Raw genomic sequence first — 25,000 nt, 5'->3', positions numbered from 1 at the left:
AAAAAAATGAACTTGGCCAAATTTGGCTTTTCAAAAAGTCTTTAGATACCAATTAAATCTGCATAAATGGTTGATCTCAGTGATTTATTGGTAAACCCCAGGGTTGGGTGACGTTACAATGAGGTTTTACTGTAATCAAGATTTTTTGTTTGCCTTCCTTACTGATCGGAACTAGTGAAATGAGTATCAAAGCGTTCTCTCAAGAGGGTCTGTTGTAACTAGGTTACTGATGAATGAGAGTTTGATTGAGTTTCGGCCTCAGCTGGAGTTGGTATACTTTTGAAGCAATGAAAAGAGGCTATAAGTAGGTGAAATATGTAAACATTTAAGTTCTAAACTGTTTATGCAAGCGAATATTATTACTATGTACTAAGATAAGGGGATTGGGGGAAGATGGGGGGGGGGGGGATTAATATAACGGGCTAAAATTAAGACGATAAAAATGTAATTGAGACAAGTTTCACCTATCGACAGTATGTGACCCATTATCTTCAAGCATTATTATTGTGTGGGGATGAAAATTGCTGGAAATTGAATGTATAGCCACGATTATCAAACTTGAAGCTATTATTAGTAGTTTTATTTGTTATGATGGAGAATACATACAAAGGGAAGCTGAAGTCGCGTGACGTCACACTTTCCTCTGTTCCAGTTCAAAACAACCTAGAAGTGTGTAACCAGTCCGGACTAACAATGAATACTGTACTGCCGTACTCTGGAAAAAAAACATATTTTAGAATTTGACCGGAAAACTCGTCCTTCAAATATCGATCGATTTAAATGACTCTAATCTTGGCGAAAACTCTCTTCGCGAAGTCCCAGGTTTGAGAGGTTTATTTTTGCTAAGATGAAGGTCATTTAAAACGATCGATATTTGAAGGACGAGTTTTCTGGCCAAATTCTAAAATATGTGTTTTTTTCCAGAGTACGACAGTGTAGATATTGAACATAAGGTGACTTAAGTATTTTAGTAGCAGATACTTGTGACTACTGGAGAGGGAGAGAGAGAGAGAGAGAGAGAGAGAGAGAGAGAGAGAGAGAGAGAGAGAGAGAGGGGGGGGGGGCAAAAGAGGGAGGACGGGTGATCTTTACTGACGACCAACATTTATTTAGGCTATAAAATAATGCCCTCACCCTGAAACCGAAAGATCAGTCCTCCGATGGACTGGTTTCGGACCTCCAAGGAGGCTGGAGCCATAATTTTGACAGACACCATTATTCCTTATTACTCACATTGCAAATGTTGCTGCTCGAAGCTCGAAGAAATAGATAACAATGTGAAATTGAATGTAAGCTTCAATCTAATTACGAAAACAACAATGACACTACCACATCATATCATTCATATGTAGTTTTTCATTCATCCTGTTTGTTGATAAAGGGGAAACCCGAAACGTCCATTCTATCTGTTTTCGTAATTAAATTGAAGCTTACATTCAATTTCACATTGTTATTTATTACTCACTACTCATTATTGCAAAATAACCCCCCCCCCCTCCCCTCACCTCAAATTGGCTATATCTTATGATTATAATTCATTTTTCGACATTTGACTCATCCGGACATAATACTGTTTTCAGATCGCGGGTAACATGTTATGAAATTGCATTCAGATCAGCTAATCAAAAATAATTATACTATGTCAACCTGTCTGTGTCGAATCGTTTCCTATTCTTTGTGCCAGGCTAACAAAATTGAGTCTCGCCTATTCCTCAGCAATGATTATCTCTCATACGCTTTTCGTTGGCGTTTACATTACATTGCAAAGAAGATCAGCGAAGCTTTTATAATTTACACCCACGAAAGCTCTGACTCACTGGAAGCGATTCCATCTTGGGTGGGGGAAAATCTTATTGACATTTCGAAATGTTGTTTGCAGTTCTCCTTCTTGCATGCGAGGATCGCCAATTTTTGTTGCTTTTATTATTGGTTTAAATCATCATCATCATCATCATCATCATCATCATCATCATCATCATCATCATCATCATCATCATCATCATCATCATCATCACCATTACCCTATTCATCATCATCATCATCATCATCATCATCATCACCACCATCCCCCTATTCATCATCATCACCGTGGTCATCATCATCATCATCATCATCATCATTAGCATCATCATCATAATAACACAAATGCTATGTTATGAATCTTAGGCTGATGCATCCAGATAGAAGAAATGTTTAAAAAAAAAGTCATAGTATAACTATGAATAAAAACGGAAACATGACCATTACCCTATTCATCATCATCATCATCATCATCATCATCACCACCATCCCCCTATTCATCATCATCACCGTGGTCATCATCATCATCATCATCATCATCATCATCATCATCATCATCATCATCATCATCATCATCAATATAATTCAAGTCCTAGTTTAAGCTCACCTTTATTTTTCTCACCAATTCCAATCTATCAACATGTAAGAAAATATTTACAAATATTACCTCCTTATAACGTTATCTAACCAGTATCAATTAATTATGAAGACAATGTATGTGTATGTGTGTGTGTATGTGTCTGTTTGTCTAAGCATACATTTTGCATTTGCAAGTTAGGTCATATTTCGTCGTCTACAGAGTTAGATATCCGGTTGGTTAGACCAAAATGAATTTCAGTCAGTTCCCTTACAAGAAAATAAGATTTAAAGAAGAAAGTCACTTTCAAGTCATGAATAAATCCCCAATCAAAAGAGCTCGAAGCATAATAAAGATCCATGGAATGTTTACAAAGCATAGATTCCTTCAAACTCAGAATAGATAAGAACTGGCAGACGATAAAATCCGCTTTGATTCCAACGTTTAGAAGCCGATTGATTCTAATGGTGTATATTATAGGTGTATATTTTAGGCATGTTGATAAAGGAAGACAACCTATTGCATCCATTTCTCTGTGTACCAGACATAGCCCAATTACGTGGTGTGAGTGCTAGAGATAATGGCACACGACGGACGTCCGAAAAGAAACCTAAAAAATGGGCTAAACTTTGGGATTTAAAAAACAACACAGTTTTTTTCTATCTTTCTAAAGACAGAAACGTAGAAAATTCATTTGTTTTCCCTGTGAAATTTCAACAATAACGAACGCAATATTGAACACTATTGGTGACGACTCCAATCACATTACGCTATAGCCAACGTGTACCTATTTGCAGGCCTGCTAACCTGCTTTTACGGGCTCATTGTTGTAATAATAAAAAAAAAACCTCTCAAACTAAAGCAAAATAGTGTCCTTTACAACAATGTTTAATCAGGCCCATTATTGCGTTCGGCTATAAGACCTGCTAATTTGTGCACCTAGGTCATAGCTGTTGTTCTCTATTTAATTTTGTATAGAAGGAAGAAAACCTGCAATTTCTATTGAAATAGCCGAAACATTCGGTGTTAATACAATGTCTAAGTCTCAGGTTTGATTGCTTATTAACATATTAAAATGTGACTGTTTTTCCCCCTAAGAGATCAGTTCTAAACGACTTGTACATATATATGCAGGTCTGACATCTGAACGCAATATTTTGCGTCATTTTAAAGATTTCCCTTACAACAATGAGCCCATAACGAATTGGGTTATCAAGCCAGCAAATAAGTGCGCGTCAGTCCTAAATAATTCCTGTTAACAATTTAGCCCGGCTGGGTCTTGCGAGGAGACTTTATCTTGCTTTTGGGAGCGGAGAGACCACACGTTTTCATTCAACTCAGTTCGTTTTTTTTGGTTTTTTTTTTGGGGTGGGGGGAGGGGGGGGGTTGTCTCTTTCATATTGATCAATAATAATAATAATAATAATAATAATAATAATAATAATAATAATAATAATAATAATAATAATAATAATAATAATAATAAGCATAAGCATATTTCTATCGTCCCTTTCGTCGAAACACTCAAAGCGCTTAAAAAAAACAAAACAAAACAAAAACAAAAACAAAACAAAAAAACCCCAAAACCACCCAAAAAAACCCACAAAAACAAAACAAAACAAAAACACTTTAAAAAACTATATATTATCATCAATACATAAGTCGCATACAATACATTTAAAAGTCAATTAAGTAAATATTTTCTGAAAAGATATGTTTATCATGGAAATATCCTCTAACATCTCAGACAAATGCCTTACTATAATAAATTAAATTAAAACAAGTCACTTCCTTATAAGAGCGACAGCAAGATTGCGAGTCAATCACTATTGAACGGGATTTTGGTATAATGAATACAGGGTGACATTGGAGAGATTTCTTGTGACTTCTCACTCTTAAGGGCTAATGTTTCGCAAATTTATTACCGTCGCAGACATCATTCAAAACATCGACATAGATGATGTCTTCAGACGAAAAAAGATAGTACATTTTCAAAAGAGCTTTTTAATAGAATATGACTAATTGTCTCTAAATGGTATTATGTCGGGCGTGGGGGTGATTTAGATTCTAAAACTAACAAAATAATAAGATGGCCAGTTTAAATTCAGATGTTTTGCTGAAGGCAATAAATTATTTAATTTTATATCGTGACAAAACCTGAGATCCCACATACATGATCATATTTAATTCAAAATCACTTTTTGACTCCTAAGTCACCCCGATATTATAACAAGATATGAAGTGAATAGAAAAGTGCCAGAAGACAATAGAGAATAAAAATTTTTCGCGGCGGTGGTGGGGTTCGAACCTGCGACCTTATTGGTACGACAACTCCGCCTGGCAGGTGAGAGCGTGGCTCTACCGTGTGAGCTATCCACGAACACTAAAAATATTCGTTTCAAACCCAAAGTCATTACTAGATCCCTCTCTCACCCACTTCTCGAGACCGCCGATTCGTTCGTACACCACCATCGCGAATAATTTTGACCAGCAGTCAAGCTCAATAGCCAATATTCTCAACACAAACATATAACATAGAAACGATTGAGACATTGAGTATGCTCCGGTGTATGGGGTGAATTTTTAATTCAGAAAAGTGAGTGGAGCAGGCACTTATGTTGGTAACAACAAGATATGAAGTGAATAGAAAAGTGCCAGAAGACAATAGAGAATAAAAATTTTTATTCTCTATTGTCTTCTGGCACTTTTCTATTCACTTCATATCTTGTTGTTACCAACATAAGTGCCTGCTCCACTCACTTTTCTGAATTAAAAATTCACCCCATTACCGGAGCATACTCAATGTCTCAATCGTTTCTATGTTATATGTTTGTGTTGAGAATATTGGCTATTGAGCTTGACTGCTGGTCAAAATTATTCGCGATGGTGGTGTACGAACGAATCGGCGGTCTCGAGAAGTGGGTGAGAGAGGGATCTAGTAATGACTTTGGGTTTGAAACGAATATTTTTAGTGTTCGTGGATAGCTCACACGGTAGAGCCACGCTCTCACCTGCCAGGCGGAGTTGTCGTACCAATAAGGTCGCAGGTTCGAACCCCACCACCGCCGCGAAAAATTTTTATTCTCTATTGTCTTCTGGCACTTTTCTATTCACTTCATATCTTGTTGTTACCAACATAAGTGCCTGCTCCACTCACTTTCCCGATATTATACCGCTTTTTATTTTACGATTGGTCACAGATAGAAAATGCGTGAACTTAAATATTGTGAATTAACCGTGGAATGCGCTCAAAACGGTTTCAAAGGGGTACCAAACCACCAGCAGCACTTAAAATTAGGATGATTTACGTGCTTGTAGGGTGCTATCAATTGCCTTTTTTTCATCATTGAGAACGTTGTTACCGACAAGGTAGGTCCTCATATTAAACCTTAATGAGGAAAGAAAATTTGAGTAAAGACATTTTCCAAGGACTCAAAGTTAAAAAGTTCACAGTGGGACTGGAATCAATTACCTGCCGGTCAAAAACGACGTATGGACGTGCGCACTAGTCTCAGCAATGAAATGACACTTTATATTTTGACTACATTCATCGACAAAATATTACCAGTGGCGCGCTATTTTTTTGATGAAAACAAAACAGCTTGAAACTCAAAAGCTAAATATAAATGAAACGTGATTAAGACTGGCATACATTTTTAAAGCGCTAAGTGATAGTCGAATAGTGTATTAACACCAAACTTTTGGTAAGGAATTACCAGTAAAAATTGCTCCAATGGCATTTAAAAAAAATTGAGCTTTATATAGCGCAATATCCACTAAATGTACTCAAAGCGCTTTACAAGGGGTCCCTGACCAACATTTAACATATAGGACGGGACATGACGCCTGTTAGGTGATATTACAATTTTTCGGACAAAGACAACGCTGTTAACGGCCAGGAACTCATTTTACACCTGAGTACGCGAGAGAATGTGAGTAAAGAGCCTTTTCCAAGGACTCAACTATGCGCCGAGCGCGGGGCTCGAACCCAGGACCTTCCGATCCGAAAGCGAGTGTCATACCACTAGACCACATAGCTAAGTTCACCACATTCAAGTAAGAGAAATTTGCACTGTTTGAATTTCGACATGAAAATCTGATCGATTTCGCAGTTAATAATAACTATGAATGTTATTTTATAAATGTTATGGTCGCGTTGTAGTTTGAAAGCTATAGAGTTCCAGTTCAAGTAGGAGGAGCCATGAAATCGTTCTATGCACCCATTGCCTACGCTTATCTCAATGAGTTATTTTTTTATGGACAGATCATGACAAAGATCCGCTTTTCAACTCCGGTGTCCCTATGTAATAATCTATATTGAATACTACTTGTAAATGGGTTTATCTATTAAGAGGGTTGTTAGTCTTAACTCACTCAATCCTAGACATTATTGCTGTTTTTTCAAATTGGAAGAAATGTATTAAAAATGAGCATGTACATAGATAGTTTTATTCAACTATCATTAACATGCAAAAATTAAAAACATTAGCTTTGATATTACGCCTATAATTTGTCTCAGAAAAATAAAATAAATAGGCATGGGGTAAAAGTAACCCAGGCAAAACTACGGATATAGTCGGTGTTAGGGTTGAGTGAGTTAAGAGAGAAAAAAACGATATTTAAATTTGATAAAAATTCTAGATACAGCGATTACATTAATATTATTCATTAAAGAACCATAGAGAATGCGCTGAACCATACGATGAACCTAATGTTAAGTACCTTTCGAGAATTGGATTTTCTATGGCGTCTAAATTAGTCTTTTTAGAAAGAAAAAACCCTTAAATCTCTCCTTACCAGCCAATTTCATGATTTTTCCTAAAGTAGCATACATATCTAGGGCTAAAATAGATTTCTCACCGAATCTCAAAAGCAATAGTTAGCTGTTGTAGTTCAGAAAAATAATCTTGACAACAGAGCATACCGTTTAAAAGCTGTGATAAAATATCCTCATATGTTTGGATGCACAAAATAAATCTGTTTAAGAAAGATGTGACGATTTTGCTATAGCTGGGTTAAGTGTTGTAATATGTGGGAGCAACTACGATAAAATTCTCAAAAGGTTTGTATGGAACAGTGCCAGATAAGAAAATGATTATCCTCCGGGGTTAACCTGCATGATGTTTTTTGGTTTTTTTTTTTTTCTTGGGGGAGATAGGGGGGGGGGGACGGAATGGAGGTGGTGTTGTATTTTATTTTTTAAACTCTTAAATAAACATAACAATAAATTGTATGATTCAAAACGATTTCAGGGCTATTTCAAGGAACAATGTGACGAATATCCCTATTGCTACATAACCTATCTAAGTTTTACCAAATCTATGTGGTATCAAACATTCTTGATACTCTTGTCACATGACAAGACACACGTTTTCCAACTTGGGTAGAAAACTTTTATTCATAATATGGGTAGACTACGTTGGCTTTTAACTTGTCAATAAGTCTTAAATGAGGTCATCGATATCATATGCTTGCTTTTTAATAAAAACTTTTTATGTGTGGCTAACGTGACAAATGGCGTCTTGTGTGTGAGGCAGAATTGAACTGAACATAATTAAAAGCCAAAATCCTTTTTACTGGGTACTGGTCGGAAAATGTCTTCAAAGATTTGGAACAGAAAAGTATTAGATAAGATATTCTACATCTTTGAAAAGAGCTTTAAAATTGAATGTCTATTCTTAACAGATTCAATACAGATTATGTGATACTTAGGTGGGCGAAACGCTTTTGTTTTGATCAAGGACAGATTAATGGCAATTTCCAATGGCGGTGTTATATTTCCTTTTTTAAAAGAATTTGATTTTGTTTTCATTAAAATCATCATAACTTAATAATAATATTATGTGAATTTAATAACAGAAAAGGTAATACTTTCTACTAGAAAGATAATATCATTTTTTGGCTTTTTTTCTTTTTTCAATGGATATTTTATCAGATCAATCACTGACATATAACATTTTAAAAAGATTGATGAAATTGAATAAAGCTGAAGTTTGATTGACAAAGGCAAAGTGTGGGGAAGTTATTGGATTTCTCTTTAGAAACAAAGTGGACGCCGATAAATGAGACTTACCCCCCACATCCCCCCCCCCACCCCCAAACAAAAAAAAAAAAAAAAAAAAAAAAAAAACCAACAAACAAACACAACAAAACGAACAAAACAAAAATAAACAACAAAACTAACATAAATAAAACAAAAAAGAACACTTCGATAAATGTAAGATCATTTTAATAGCTAGTAAGATTCTAAAACGTATTGTGTACGTCGTATCCCTCTCTAATACTATCCACCAGTTTTCTGTTTCGGTTATTATTGTGCATAATGCTCATTAAAAAAAAAAGAAAACCCCAAAATATCCACACTGTCTTTCTAAAACTCAATCTATAGCCTAACCTCAATCTTATCACTGATTTCTTTTTTTTTTTAACTCAATCAAATTTCCAGCAAAATGAGTAAAGTTTGAATTTCATCACAAACATTAGAATATCAGAGTACAAATAAAACGATCTCATAAAAATGAACTGGCAACGTAAATATTATCATAGAATCCGAGCTGCCCTTTGATTAATTAGAACTAGAAGACTACCCATAGCTTCTTAGACCATTACATCCCCTGGAGGCAAAGCTAAGACCAGAGAAAGTACCTTGTCTTTATCATGCCCAACGCCCCTGGTTGGAATCCGGGGTTTACTTTTAGCTTGCATGGCTTTGCTGGCATTTCCTGGACCAACACACGTAACCAATCTTTCCCTGGGCCCCGTGTCCAAAGACCAACAATAGCCAACGGACAACGTAATTTACCAGCAGACAGGATGGTTGGTCTCACTAAGAAAGAAAATAGTTCTGTTTGATGTGTGTGTGTGTGTGTGTGTGTGTGTGTGTGTGTGTGTGTGTTAAAATATGTTGTGTGAAGGTGATTAAATCTACATTTTTCTTCATTTCTCTCACTCCTTTCTTTTAAAAGAATGAGTAAATTATAATAGGCACAGGAATATATATATATATATATATATATATATATATATATATATATTATATATATATATATATATATATATGCATACAACTATTTTAATACATGACTTACAGTAAAGTGTCGCAGCACTGGGAAATAACAATAATTTATTGCAAAACAAATTTCTCCCATTCGTGCCCATGTGACACTTTCTTCTTCTTCTTCTTCTTCTTCTTCTTCTTCTTCTTCTTCTTCTTCTTCTTCTTCTTCTTCTTCTTCTTCTTCTTCTTCTTCTTCTTCGCTGCGACTCGGTAGCTCCCTTGTTCAGGTATCGCTTCAGGTACTATCGTTTTTCTTCCATGCACAAGATTACTAACCACCTTCATGAAGGAGCGCGACATCTGAAGATACCAGTAATAGGCAACAAAAGTACGTTGTCAAAAAAAAAGGGTTCCAACCTCATTGAAAGTGTAAGACTACTCCTCCGGAGGACTGGATACATAGCATGTTTAGTTGATCTTCTGGTTTAAGAGTGATGGCATCTTATTTTCTAGTCTAACTATACGCTGGCCGTCATGCAGGATCATCCATCCTCGCTCTTTTATGTCCTGTAATCCCAAGAACCTGCCTATACTCCCTGCTTCTAAAACAGGTATGCCACCTCACGATTCAATATATGTAACCTGTTCATTATTTGTCCTCCTTACATGCACACTTCCAAGGAGTTTGGAACCGGAGAGTGGAAGGTGTGACGTCACGACTTTTCTGCTCTATTAAGTTATTTTCATTTTTTCTGGTTTTGATAAAGTATAATCTAAAAACCAAGGAAGGGTCTGGCACACATTTGTAATAACTTGTCAGATTGTGGAAACAAAGTGGACAAGGAAAAAGGAAAAAAATTATACATTAACATTTATGTAGCGCATTTCCCCGATCATCAGGGTCAAACAATATCAGCTGCCTTTATTGTACTAGCACTTTTGACAATATCCGTCAATGTTTATAGCAAAGTCCTCATTCACGCCTGAATCAAGTGGGGTAATGCTCATAAAGTGTCTTACCGAAGGATAAAACGCAAGTTTGTCAGCTATTTGGTCAATGGCTATCCCGAACATTGCTTGTTTTAGTTTAGTTCATGACAAAACAATGTACCGGCAAGCCATCGACAACTACATCTGACCACATATTTTCATCACTTTTTCTGCTATTTTCTCCTTGCATCTAATTTTGTTTTGTTTTTGTCTAATTGTTTGTTTGTTTATTTTATTAGTCACTATTTCATATTTGGTAATTTTATATAGAAAATCTTCTGAAAGCAGAGTCATTTCTGTAATTCTTTGGATTGCTTAATAATACGCTTCAACAGTCGTAATGTCACTTCCCTCGTAATGACGCATGGTAACTTAGTAACTGTCTCTAAACTATCGGAACAATGGCGGACGCCCTTATGAAATATTTCTCCGACGAGTATAAAAGCGTATCCAGAGGGGGAAAAAACCCATAAATCTGATCATGACTTTTACACATTCTGATCACAAGACATATGAAAAGTTCTAGCCAGCATGAAGAATAAAAAAACAGTGTTTAGAACCACGATTGCCACTGTTGCTGGGCGACGTGACATCAGACGAATGAATCCAATTGACGTGTTTTGTGTCAAAATGTGACAAAAATGACATTATGTCAACAGTCTCGTTTTCGCTAATATTTCTAATCGCTTGTAATTATATCCTCGTGTCAATCATTCTAATGAAAGGACTTGCATAGCTTTAAAACATATCAAATGCAATTCACAAATCAATCATGGAATAATACACGATTCTTACAGTCTTGTATTTTTTTCGGAATTCCGTACGTAAACCCAACTGATAAAGGAGCTTGAGAGTGCGCGCAGGGAATACAGTTCGAATTCCATAATGCAAGAGTGTAAGAAATATTTCATTTTACCCCTCAACCGATTTTGATTTTGAAATCTATCTAATATTGGTGAAATTTAATATTGGATAATCTGACATCACACATTATTACTGTAAACTTAAAATCATTACGTGTTGCTCTTTAAGGGGAGGGATTGAATAATTTTGTTGCGCTAACAAATTGATTAAGTTTAATTATGTGAAATGTTGCATTATGAAAAAGACATCGCAGTGGAAACACACACGCCAGATAAACTGAACCTTTGAATACTTTGAACATGTTCTTATCTAGCAGGGTTAACTGAGGATTCAATTGTGATTCGACCCTTAACCCCGTAGAGTAACCTTGACACTGAACTTGACTAACGACGGATTGTCTACTCGTGGACAGGATGAATAAGTACACGAATAGGATTAGAGTGGTGAGATTTATTGCATGGTATTTTTGCTTTATCCTTGTTGGAAATCCCGGAATTACAGTGAATGAAATGGATCTGTTTCACACTTGATATTCTTGTTGATATAATATTGTATATTTTGTTGTTGGTAGTGGCGATAATGATGATGATGATGATGATGATGATGATGATGATGATGATGATGATGATGATGATGATGATGATGATGATGATGATGATGATGATGATGATGATGATGATGATGATGATGATGATGATGGTTGCGATGACGATGAATATAGCTATAATTATGGTGACGAGCAGGAAGAGCAGGAGGAGGAGGAGATGAAAAAGGAGGATGTTGATGCTGTGGTTAATGGTAGTAATAATAGTCATGGCGGTAAGGTGATGACAACCATTGTGGGATGAAGGATGTTCACGAAGCTGATACTACTATGATAATGGAATGATGGGGGTCTAAATTAACCAGTTAACTGGCGTACTCTGGGAAAACACTTAGGTCCCAGGTTTATGAGTTTGTGCCAACATGAGTGTCATTAAAATCGATCGATTCTTGTTGGACGAGTTTTGTGGCAAAGCGGTCTGATCACATTTAGAATTTTCTGCACTGTATAGTCAGATAACTTGTCCTTCAAATATCGATCCAGGTTTGAGGAGAGTTTTTGACAAGACAGGGTAATTTTAATCGATGTTTAGCAGTTGAAGGACGAGTTTTCTGGCCAATCTTTTGAAAATGAGTTGTATTTTCTAGTTTCTAGAGTGCGATTGAGTAGCGTATGAATTCATACGTTCGCAAGGGAGTGAATTCCACAATCGTTTAACCTACTCTTGAAAAGAATGAATGCAGATGGGTTAATGCGACGTGTACATAATATACAGGTCTGACATTCGAACTCAATTATGGGCCTAGTTTAACATTGTTTTAATGAACAATAGTTTTCGTCATTTTTTTTTTTTAGATTTCTGTTGCAACAATGAGGCCATAAGAAATTGGGTTATCAGACCCGCAAAAAGTGCACGTCGGGTAAATGGTACTGAACAGTTGTGAATCATTTTTATCGATCGATATGATTTGAAGTGAAAGTTTCCTAGCTGGAATGAAACAGAATAGTTGTGAATTGTATTTACAATCAACATATTTGTTTGTAGACAAAACAAGAGAATTAATTATACTACTACCTCAATCAGTAAAGTTATATTTCTATCAGGACATGATCCATGGTAGTGATTGAAAGTCGTAAATATCCTACAGCATGCCGCCCCTTAACAAATTTATGGCTTTGTATGCCATGTATCATTCGTTTGAAATTATTGCCTTTACATTCAGATATCGATTTTACCCCAATCCGACAACAGAACCTACAGTTTTCACCATGAGAGTAGAAAAGCATTGCGAACCGGGTTTAAGTAAAGCCTGAGTCAAGTTGCTGTTACTGATAACTAACTCAGTGAAAGTTTTTATCTATTAAATCTTGTATTGGCGAAGCCGCAGGAGAGAAAGTTTTTAACAAGATGAGTGTTATTTAAAACAATCGATTTTTGAAAGACGAGTTTTCTGGCCAAAATTTTTAATAAAATATTTTTTTTCAAATTACGGCAATTAACTGGGGTAATATACCCTCTGATTTTTTACCATCTTTTATTTGTCTTTGTTTTTATATTCTAATTTGATACAGGATAAAAAAGTATCATTGATCTGCTTAAATTTTAAACGAAAAGTCTATTAATATGGATCTCCTATTACAAAAGCCATAGATAATGATATAAACCAATCATGGGTTCACACTCTGCCCTTTCATTTTTTTTTCTCCTCCTTGGGCGTTATTCATAATTTGTTCCAGTCGATCGGATTTCAACGACTGCAAAACATACCGTTGAAAACAGATCAAGTGGATATATCAATGGCCATTTAATACGTGCGGCGAGATTGGAAAACAAGAAACCGTTTTGTTAGGGCAGATTATCTCTCTCAATGTCTTTTCTTCTTATTTATTATCAACATTATTTTTATTACTACTTCTAATATCATCATCCCTACTACTACCACTACTACTACTACTACTACTACTACTACTACTACTACTACTACTACTACTACTAATACTACTACTACTACTACTACTATTACTACTACTACTGCAACTACTACTACTACTACTACACTTCTACAACAACAACAACCACCACTATAACAACAACAACTACTACTACTATTACTCCTCCTTCTCCTCCTCCTACTACTACTACTACTACTACTACTACTTCTACTACTACTACTACTACTACTACTACTACTACTCCTGCTACTACTACTACTACTACTACTACTACTACTACTACTACTACTACTACTACTACTCCTGCTACTACTACTACTACTACTACTACTACTACTACTACTACTACTACTACTACTACTACTACTACTACGACTACTACTACTACTACAACTACTACTGCTGCTGCTGTTCATAATTTGCTCTACTTTCTCCGTTGTTTTCCACCCACGCACATTAAATTGATTTTCTGCATCAAATAGGGCTTCTGTCATTCATGTGAACCAGTTAGTGAAATTTTTTTAAAAGATAAGAATAAACAGATGGGTTGTATAGATAATAGTCAATAGTAATCCTTTGAAGAAAAATACCATTCATGAACCCAGTATAAATCTCGGTTTCTGGAATGTTATAGACTTAATATAAATTCATAACATATCCGTGAATAACGCTCGAAAATTTATGTCGCAATTGTGTGGCCTTATGAGATATCGTTTTTCACGTCGTCTTACATAATAATGTTATTCTCATTCGTTTCCATATTTAAATAAAACGTTGCATAACTGTTAATAAAATACAAATGGGTTACAATTGCATATTATTTTTTTCTCGACAGAGGCAATCATTTAGGTAGTTACAGGTCCCCAAACGGCGAGCTGTTTTTAACCTCTAGAGTATAAGATGGCCTTTTGCTGTCAATTTTAAAGCCAATATTTCTCAATGGACAGAGGAATATGTAACCAGAAACATCCGTTTGGATAATAAAATTTATACTGTTAAATTTACTTTTTCCATGTGAAACTACCATCATGTTTGACTGGTTTTGTTTTTATATTAATTATACATTTAACACGTTTGTTTATATTTGTATTCAACTTCTTAATCGTTGCTGATCATTAAACCATTCTACCCTAACCAGATTTATTACCAATCTCTCGACATCCATTTAGTAGACAATCTATTTGGTTCTTATCAAGTGGTCACGGTTGATTAAACAACACAACAGTGATCTACTCATGAATCCCAGACCCACATAACCTTGCATTACTTGTATAACCACAATCCCTCCTTTAAGATCAAACCATATGTTTACGTTTACAATACGAACATTAACGTTACTCTCCCGATCACTCTCTCTCTCTCTTCGTTTCAAAGATAATATGTCAACTTTAAAACGTTGCTTTGGATAATAAAAAGGCCACAGAGAATGAATGAATAAATGAATGAAATAATGAATAGCATTTGTTGTATTCTATGTCATTTCTATGCATTCAATTGTACGGATAAATATTCAAGTCACGTTATTTCCAACACTATTGATTATCAACTTTTCAAAGAATTCTCTCATGGTCGTAAAATGTAAATGTGCTGCTATTTTGCTATTCACTTATTCATTCATTTGATGATTCGATCTTTCTATCATTTTTATTCTTTCTTTCCTTCGTATTTTAAAGAACTTTATTCTTTCAGAAAACTGGTCAATATATTTATATTTTCTGTTTTCGGTTATTTCTATGTTCAATTTCTCTATCTGTATTTACTATTACCATGTATTTAACTATCTATTAATTTTTTCATTTATTTGACAATTTATTATCTATTTATTTATCTATTTATATATTTATTTATTTTCTTGGTCATTACATGTAATCAACTCGGTGCCAAATCCAAGTGTCGTGCTTTGTTTATTTATTTAATGTTCTATTTCTCTACTCATCAACCGATTTAATCCTTTGTTTACTGTGAGCGAAATCGGTACGTAATACATTATGGCGGATATTGTGTTTTGATTTCAAAACATAAACATTCCATGTCATTTTGTACCTAAAGTTCATGTACGTTTTACTTGTGATCTGTTCTAATTTAGTGAGTTGCAACATGAAACTAATTTTGTCCTCACATCACATACGACATATAATGGGGCTTAGCCGGTTACGGTCTTAGCTTTGTCCCCGAAAGGTACCAAGTTCAAATACCCGCTGCGCTTTGTGGCCTTGAGCAAATCAATTCGCCCTAGCTCAGTTTGCCGAGATATACTGCGACTGACGCCTAGGTTTATTCCAGTTTTCCCTTTGAATAGCACCTAAAGACAAATTTTCCCTATGATACGAATAAAGGGAATTTATTTATTTATTTGCTTTTTTAATAATGAGATTTTGACACTTGGGTGATTCCTGGTTTGATGGATTATCTATTTTTCTTCATGGAAGCCTAGGCGGAAGGGCAATTTATTACACAGTCCCATTGGTTGTGAAATACAGGAAAAGGAAAACAAATATTCGACCATGGTACAGTCCATTGTTTTAGTTTCTAGATACAGTGCCGCTATGTGGTCTAGTAGTATGACACTCGCTTTCGGATCGGAAGGTCTTGGGTTCGAGCCTCGCGCTCGGCGCATAGTTGAGTCCTTGGAAAAGGCTCTTTACTCACATTCTCTCACCGTACTCAGGTGTAAAGCGAGTACCTGGCCGTTAACAGCGTTGTCTTTGTCCGAAAAATTGTAATATCGCCTACTAGGCGTCATGTCCCGTCCTACATGTTAAATGTTGCTGTTGGTCAAGGACCCCTTGTAAAGCACTTTGAGTGGATATTGCGCTATATAAAAGCTCAAAAAAGCTCAAAACAGGATTTATTCCTCTCCAACAGTGATTTTTAGAGTTGTCTTAAAGACGGTCTGTTTGAGAACAACAATTTACATTTCGTTATCTAGAGGTGTCTTAATGAGTACAATAAAGGGAGCCTTTTACTCTTATAGATAGTTCGAAGATGACGTCACTCAGGCCTTTATTATTGTTTTTGCCATCCGCGTTTGTGAGTTGTTATCACTAAACTGTATTAACCAGACTATAAAAGTTCATGGTTACACAGAGTTTGTGTGTTGATCCGTTATACTTCCGGATGGCAATGTTGTGAACTCCTTGGCCAAGCGCATTCTATCTATAAAAGCTACAACACGGAATAAACGAGTTTCGGACGCTGGTCTTCTTCAGGTAAACAAGCAAACCCCCCGTTTCTTGTTTATCTGAAGAAGGTCAAAGGCCGAAACGTCGTTTACTTTGTGTTGTATCTTTTATAAGAATCAATTTTATTCTCTTTACTTTACTACGCATTTTACATTTCATTAGATGTTAATATATATAAAACTCAAAACGGTAGTATTTTGGTTGATTTGAATGATGAAATTAAATGTAAAGTACAAAATACAAGCGTAAGACACTCGTTTACTTACGAAGGTTACGAGCCAATACAACAAACTAAGTGTAACATTCAACATTTAAAGGGCAATTAGGGCCAAATTTATGGTAATTTATCCCCCTTTTTTGGCATGAACAAATAAAAAAAAAATCAGAACAATGAGCATAGTGACGTAAACATAAATCTTTTATAGAATAAACGAAGTTGAAGTTACTCGGCTCGTTGTTATTATATTTATACAGTCTATTGGCCGATTAGTTCTCGCTAAATTCTATCAATCAGACTATAAACGTCACCTAAAGGTTGCAACATAGTTTTCTGCGTTGGTACGATTGATCTGGCGGACACAAGTTTTGAGTATTTTACTTAAACGCATATCGTCACACTATTAAACTGACGTGAATATTACATGCGGAGAATCAGGAGGTCTTAGAAGGAATCCACAGAGGAGAGGAAGGATTATAAAAGTGTTCTCGCCCAGGCATACAATCAGTGAGATAAATTGCACTCGGACCCAAGACACGATCTTCGATTTGTCAAAACTGAGATAAATTGGCCTTCGATTCTCGACAGTCGCAACATCATTTCTATCGTCCTCTGAAAAAAGAAACAATTTTTTAAAACTTTTGGCCAGGAAACTCGTCCTTCAAATAGAGGTCGATTAAAATATTCATCATTTACCAAAGAATATCAAATCTGGTTATTTTCTTGGAGTCAAAAGTTTGAGAGTTTTTGATAAGATGGGGATAGTTTAATCCATCGATTTTTGAAGGGTCAGTTTTCTAGCCAAATATTTTAAAATGTTTATTTTTAAAGCGCGCTAGATTTCAACTTGGACAGCGATAGTGCCACTCATTGATAAAACGCCTTTCTCATTGTGTCAAAACTGTCACTATATCGATCGAGTAAAATGGCAACCAAATTTGTCAAAAATGATCAAACCCATGGCCTTGAAGTCTAGGTATTAGTAATATGTATCAGTTTGCGGTTTCTTTCAATCGACCGATAAATCAAAAATTGATGAAAAATAATTTCTGGTCAAAATTTGAAAGGCTTTTTTCAAATGTAAACGACAGGATAGACGGTGAATCTGATACAACTCGACAAGTTTTAGATACATTCGATCAATCATGGGGATGAGTTTAGTTTAAATTCTTGTCATCTAATAGGGAAAACAGCAGTCGGCGTATGGTTTCGTACATTTGTGTGTGTGTGTGTGTGTGTGTGTATTTTGATGTGAATGTGTGTGATTGCTAACGTGTATTTTGTTCACGTGGATGTTTCCTGGCATGTGTGTATGTCTGTGTGTGGTGATGAGTTTGATTTAAAGGACGACCAAATATAGAAGGTAAAATATGACATGGAAAGGTGATATATACATTCAATAACTGTGTCTGTGAGGAGTTAGAGATAGATAGATAGAGAGTGAAAGAGTGAGAGAGATAGATAGATAGATAGAGAGAGAGAGAGAGAGAGAGAGAGAGAGAGAGAGAGAGCGGAGGGAAGGGAGAGAAAAAGAGAGTCAAACAAAAACACACATTCAAACTCAGTAACACACACACACACACACACACACACACACACATATATATATATATATATATATATATATATATATATATATATATTTATATATATATATATATATATATATATATATATATAGTTAGAGAGGGAGAGAGAGAGAGGGGGGGTGGGGGGAGACGAGAGACAAACAGAGAAAGATAAAGAGAGAGAGAGAGAGAGAGAGAGAGAGAGAGAGAAAGAGAGAGTGAGAGTAGTCTAAATTTCTGAGGAATTTGAGCCGAAACATTCCTTTTAAGGGTTTATAACGCCAGGGCCAGGCAGCTGAAAACGTACTTCTAACCGAATATCAATAAACTGTACATTTTAGATTAAGGCAAAAACAGCACTATATTCACCAACAATATCGTTTCAAGGCTAAGATCAGAACAAGTGCATATGAAAGGTACCAGACAAAGCAAGAAAGAAAAATACAAGAAAATTTCAGTCTACCTCGACCGGGGATTGAACCTCAGGCCTTCTGATTACCGGTCAGACATGCTACCAAATACACCACAGAGCTTCCCGATAGTTGGGACAATTTTAATATCTATATCCTTCACAAGGGTATGCGTTTCACGTAGATATATAGATATAGATAGATAGATAGATAGATAGATAGATAGATAGATAGATAGATAGATAGATAGATAGATAGATAGATAGATAGATAGAGATGCAGATACTATAATGACACGAATAAAGGAAAATAAATTTTCTCAATTCTTCAGATTCCTCTATATCTGCATCCAAACTCAATCCGGCCTCAACCCCCCCCCCCCCCCCCCCCCCATTTCAAAATACCATATTTCTCTTATTCACCATGGAGGAAACCTCCTCATAACTTTAGGCGAGCGTGAGTGCATTGGGAAGGCACTGCGTTGCTTTGGTTTCTAGGTTAATCTTATCTTTTCTATTTTTTTAACGCTAAGAATAAGTCTGATTGATGTCTATTAAAACAGATCAAATCCATAGCAGTCTTCAGACCATGCCTGCTAGCCTTGAATAGCGGATATTGATAATTGTTTTATTATTTTGACACAGATTATTAATGAGTAAATATATTATGGTATTACACTTTATTGTAGCGTATTTCAAAAGACACATAGATAACCACGCCCCGTCATAGTGTAAACAATGGCAGTGATTGGTAAACACAATAGCGAACTCCACAGAATTTACTATCGATGGTATGTGTCTAATTAAAATACCCACTGTTCTACCGCTTGATCAATAGAACTAACACAGAAAACTATATGTGTAAACTTAAACGTTTATAATATGATCGAGAAAACCGTGTGATAACTAGTCACTCATTTGGCGGTATAAAAACATTAACAACGATCAGAGAGAGGTCGATTCCTTTCACGTTATTGTTTATAAAAAAAAACAACTATGTTTGTCCGACTACAAAAAGTGTAAAAGTGTGTCACAATTTCTATGTTTTGATTGGTCATAAATCTACTGGTTTATTCATAGGTTACCCGAAACAAACTGTGCGGTTGGAAGGTGTTTACAGTTGCTATGTTCAATGGGAGCGATCTATGTTCATGTTTTCGTCCAAGCTAGTCATCGATGCAGCGACAACGATGGACATTTCTCAATAAATGTAAACACGCTGCTGTGTTTATGAAAAGTGTAAACATACCCATGAGTCACGCTGAGCAAATTGACCAATTGCGATGTTGGATATTTCCCAACTGTGAACACTTTTCACGATGTGGGTTATTTTGAAAACATATTCCAATGTGACCAATGGCCTCGTGCACATGGAAAGGTACAATAGATCGCTCCCATTTCAGGAACACCAGTCTGCTAACCGCTGTCAAACAGTTTTTTTTCAAAGAAAAATTCTTGAAACTTGAGATACATTTAATCATATTATGTTATAGATAGAACGAATTTGACGTCATATGGATCTTCTTTGGAACTGACTATTTCAGCCCGCAGGCAGGTCAAGAATATTGCCATGCTTTATTTAAAGCCATCGATAACTGACGAACTTCAGACAGTCCTTCCTATAGATAGAGCGAAGTTGACGCCACTCGGGTCTTTGTTTATCCATGTATATGAGTATTCTCACTAAATTGTATTAACCAGACTATAAATATAGTTTTGTGTGTTGGTCCGTTGAACTTCCGGATGGCAATGTTGTGAGTTTCTTAGCCAAGCGGACACTACTGATTGTGTCCGCTTGGCTAAGAAACTCACAACATTGCCATCCTGAAGTACAACGGACCAATACACAAAACTATGTGTAACCTTGAACGTTTATAGTCTGGTTAATACAGTTTAGTGAGAATTACTCATAAATGCGGATGGCAAAAAACAATAACAAAGACCTGAGTGACGTCAACTTCGAACTATCAATACAAGCGATTGAAAAAAATGCATGGTGTCGTCGGGTGTCGAAATGCAATTCCCTCATCAGTGTGTCAAATACATGTGGCATATGCTCACAAACTGCGGGGCTAATTGTTTCGTGTGAGCGGGAATTACTTAAAATATTTTATGGAGAGGCATGAACTGAAGATCAAGGCATGCCGGCCGTACAGAGACCTTTTTCGGATAAGCTATTTTTGAGAGAGAGAGAGAGAGAGAGAGAGAGAGAGAGAGAGAGAGAGAGTGTGTGTTTTTTATTAATGGTGTCTGCATCCTTTACATAATTTATTTGTGTTGTCAAACTTATTTAATACTGAAAAGTTCATGATTTAATTCATTTTTCGAATCCTTATACGTTCTGATTCGTCGCCTCATTATCAACATCATCAACATCATCATCACTTTAAGGATAATCATCATCATCATCATCATCATCAACATCATCATCAGTATCATCATCATCACAATTACCATCGTCGACGTCATCATCATCATCATAATCATCATTGTTGTCGTCGACATTGTGATCAATATCATCAGATGATCATCACGATTACCATAACTTTAATCATCGCCATGAATATTATCATCCTGTGTTTTTAAGCAACTGTCACACTGGTCTTGAAAAACAAATTGCGGGGCCCAGATAAATTCTATTTTCGAATTCCACAAAACGAAATCCTTAATGAAGATAATAATTTGAGTAAGTAAAATCCAATTTGACGAATTCAATCTCACAATGCATCGATCACATGCGCTAATCTTTATAAAGTTATTACGATACGTATACAAAACTTATGTAACACATGGTGTTAAAAACTAGTAAAATTCTTACCTTACGGTGTTGTGTGTAACACGACGCTCCAATCTTCGATGTAAACAATGTGCTGAGATAAGCCTCCTCAATTTCAGGATTTATGGGTTGCCACCACTCGCCGTTCGGCACCAACTTCACTGTCCCTCCCTCCCTCTCTCTCACACTCTCTCTTGCGCGTCCTCGTAACGAACGGACATTTGCTCGCCCAGTCAGGGAAACGTCATGTAGACAACAATGTACAGAGAGAGGGGCAGTCGATTTGGTTGAGATTGGGGCTCGAAGTCGCATCTTCATTAACTTATTTAAATAGGTATCTAGACTACGTCTTAATGAAACAAAATAATAAATTTACCCCTGCTCATGTTTTAATTTTGTATTCTTGTATTTGCGACTTCAAAACGTTATTTATCTTGAAGGTTTGGTTGGTAAAAATTCAATTTTTAACCATTAAATAGGAGAATGAGCCAATATTTTTATTGTTTTATCAAGAAGATAGAATGCACAATGCTAAAGAGTATAATGTCATGTCTATGATCATTTTAATTTTAAATTTGCTTTTAACCTAAATTAACTAACTTGAATATTTATTTAGCGCAATATCTTCTAAACGTACTCAAAGCGCTTTACATTAGGTCCCTAGCCAACAGCAACACTTAAGGGGAGGGGCGACACCTGAAATATCGATTTTTGGGTCAAAATATAAAATTTCAGTTTTTTATTTATTATCAAAGAACAATCCTTTTTTCACATATTTTCAGCACTGATATGGTGATTTGGATAATATAAAGTTTGTAAATCGTCTTTCATAGCCATGGAAGTCGACATGAAAATACCAAACTTTTCAATTTTTTGTGAGAATTCAACTGAAAATAATAGGACTGAAAAGCATTATAATCCATATCGATGTTGTAATTTTTGATATCGATAGTTTAGTCTACTCTTTGCCCGTCTAGTTGACAAGGTTTCAGTCTCAAAAATATCAGAATATGGGCAGGGGAGGGGTTTAGAAACTGTGAGTCGTGAACGAAGATTTTGTGTCAAACAGCTGATAAGAGGTCAAGTTGTCAGGTAAATACAACGTGATCACGAATGGTGCGATCTGATTGGCTGACCTTGTTCTCGACCTCTGACTCCGCGCCAGGGATTGGATGTTGAGTCAGGGTGAAAGTTCGCCTCTCTTACTATTATATTTTACTACGATTTGTTTACATTTCGATTGATCAGTTGTTTTATCAAATTTTGACACGTATTCACGTTAATTATCTCTAAATATTTCCAATTTTTACTGGATTATTATAACTATACCTAAAGTGACAAAAAAATCCAAACGTTGGCTACAGTTATTTGCTACAAAAGCCAAGAAAGCAAGAAAGTTATGATGGCTCGTGGTTGACCCGTGACCACAAATCTTTGATTGGAATTTGGTGTGTGATAGTAAGTAGTATTATGATAAAGCGATTCCAAGCAATGCCACAGCGGAAAGAAATGAAATGGGCTATTCTTGCTGGTCTTTACCACGGTTATTACACCAATGACTTCCCTCAACATAGGTATTGTCCTCCTGAACCGGACTCCAGATGCTTTTATAAAAAATATATTGCTGCCCATGTGTAAACTGTTGACACAAGCAGCGTGTAAATACACTTTTGAATTTTGATTTAATTCATGAGCACTTGAAGCCTGTATATGCTTTGTTGAAGTGTTGTGAGATGAAGACAACACAAAATCCAAACGAAAGGTTTCATAATTCTGTTTGGTCAAGATGCCATAAAACATACTTCCATTCCCTAAAAAAAAGTTGAGTTTGGTGCAGAGTATAATTTTGGTCCAACAGAAATAACATCCCTGAAAGTGTCTTTTGGCATCGGTGGACTGAGAGAACACTCCCAGATGTTGAGTCAGCAAGCAGAGTCAAAAAGACTTGACCAGAGCATAAGGGCTGCTCAACACAAAGAGAAAAAAAAGACGCAAAATGAAAGCTCAGACCCGTGAAAAAGCCCAGAGGGAGGCAGAAAAAGTACACGGGGGACCCTCATACGGTGCTGATATGTTTTGAGCTGGTTGTACCGTTTTGTCTTATTATTTTCATTCATTGTTATCTTTGATCTCGTTTTTCTCAAAATGACATTTTTTAACACTATTTTTTTATCTTATTTTGTCATTTATCAATCAATTTGTTTAAAATTTTGCATGTCTAGAGCTATAGTGATTATCTAAAATCATACAGAAGGAATTTTAAATATCTTTATTATTTTTTGAAAAATTGACATTTTTATGTCAAAAAACATGATTTTTATCATACCGAAAAAATATTATTTTTAAAAATTTGTAAATAAAAATCTATTTAAAATATTTAAAAAATGCTCTGTATTTTTTTTAACAATATACAAATATACAACCATGCCAAATTTCAAGAAAATTCAATGGAAACTTATTGAGAAAGTAACTTTTTAAAATAGCACCGAGAGAAGAGAAAAATCCAAGATGGCGGCCGTCACCATGGCAACCGGACACGCCCACCGAAATAAATCACATGGTTCGAATCCATTGGTCATAGGCAATGTCCCAATATAAAAAGATATTGGATATAATCATTATTCTTGAAAATAGTTTCAGGTGTCGCCCCTCCCCTTAACATGAAGGACGAGATATGATGTTTGTTACACGATATTACATTTTTTCCGACACAGACAACGTGGTTAACACAAAGGCATTCATTTTACACCTGACTACAGTGACAGAATGTGAAAAAAGATTCTTTATCAAGGACTCAATGCGCGTGCAGAGCGTGACTCGAACTCAAGAGCTTCCGATCCGAAGACGAATGATGTACCACAAGACCACAACCTGATTGAGAAGTTAGCTCGCATTTGGAATCATTATGAAATCTATTTTAAACCTTAACATACCGATTTTGTTTTACTTTGTATGATCGGTCTGATTTGATCGGAAAATTGTGTAATCTTAGGATCAAATTTTCGAGAGAATGACTTCGATTTCGCCTTTTATTGAAATGTTTGATGTGCAATGGCAATGGCCTAAAGAGGATTCCAGATCTAGAATAAATGAAGATGTATATAATATGTATAGTCATGAGTG

The 25,000-nt window shown here is 35.7% G+C and overlaps 1 protein-coding gene across 2 annotated transcripts in view; it reads right to left on the bottom strand.

The window, feature by feature from the left end:
- LOC144973254 (cGMP-dependent protein kinase 1-like) overlaps window positions 1-21,978 on the bottom strand; it is a 329,273-nt gene extending 307,295 nt beyond the window's left edge. The window contains exon 1 of one of the 2 annotated variants that reach the window (XM_078915484.1): window positions 21,920-21,978. The gene's annotated coding sequence lies outside the window, so the exon portion shown is untranslated. The remainder of the gene's footprint in view (window positions 1-21,919) is intronic. The other variant, XM_078915485.1, reaches the window with a different exon arrangement.
- Window positions 21,979-25,000: the final 3,022 nt, after the last annotated feature.

Source organism: Berghia stephanieae, chromosome 5, assembly GCF_034508935.2.
Source record: "Berghia stephanieae isolate SIO BIC M18660-M18661 chromosome 5, UCSD_Bste_1.3, whole genome shotgun sequence".
NCBI classification, from domain to species: Eukaryota; Metazoa; Mollusca; class Gastropoda; order Nudibranchia; family Aeolidiidae; genus Berghia; species Berghia stephanieae.
The sequence above is the reverse complement of the archived record's forward strand: the minus strand, read 5'-3'. Positions and strand labels throughout refer to the sequence as shown.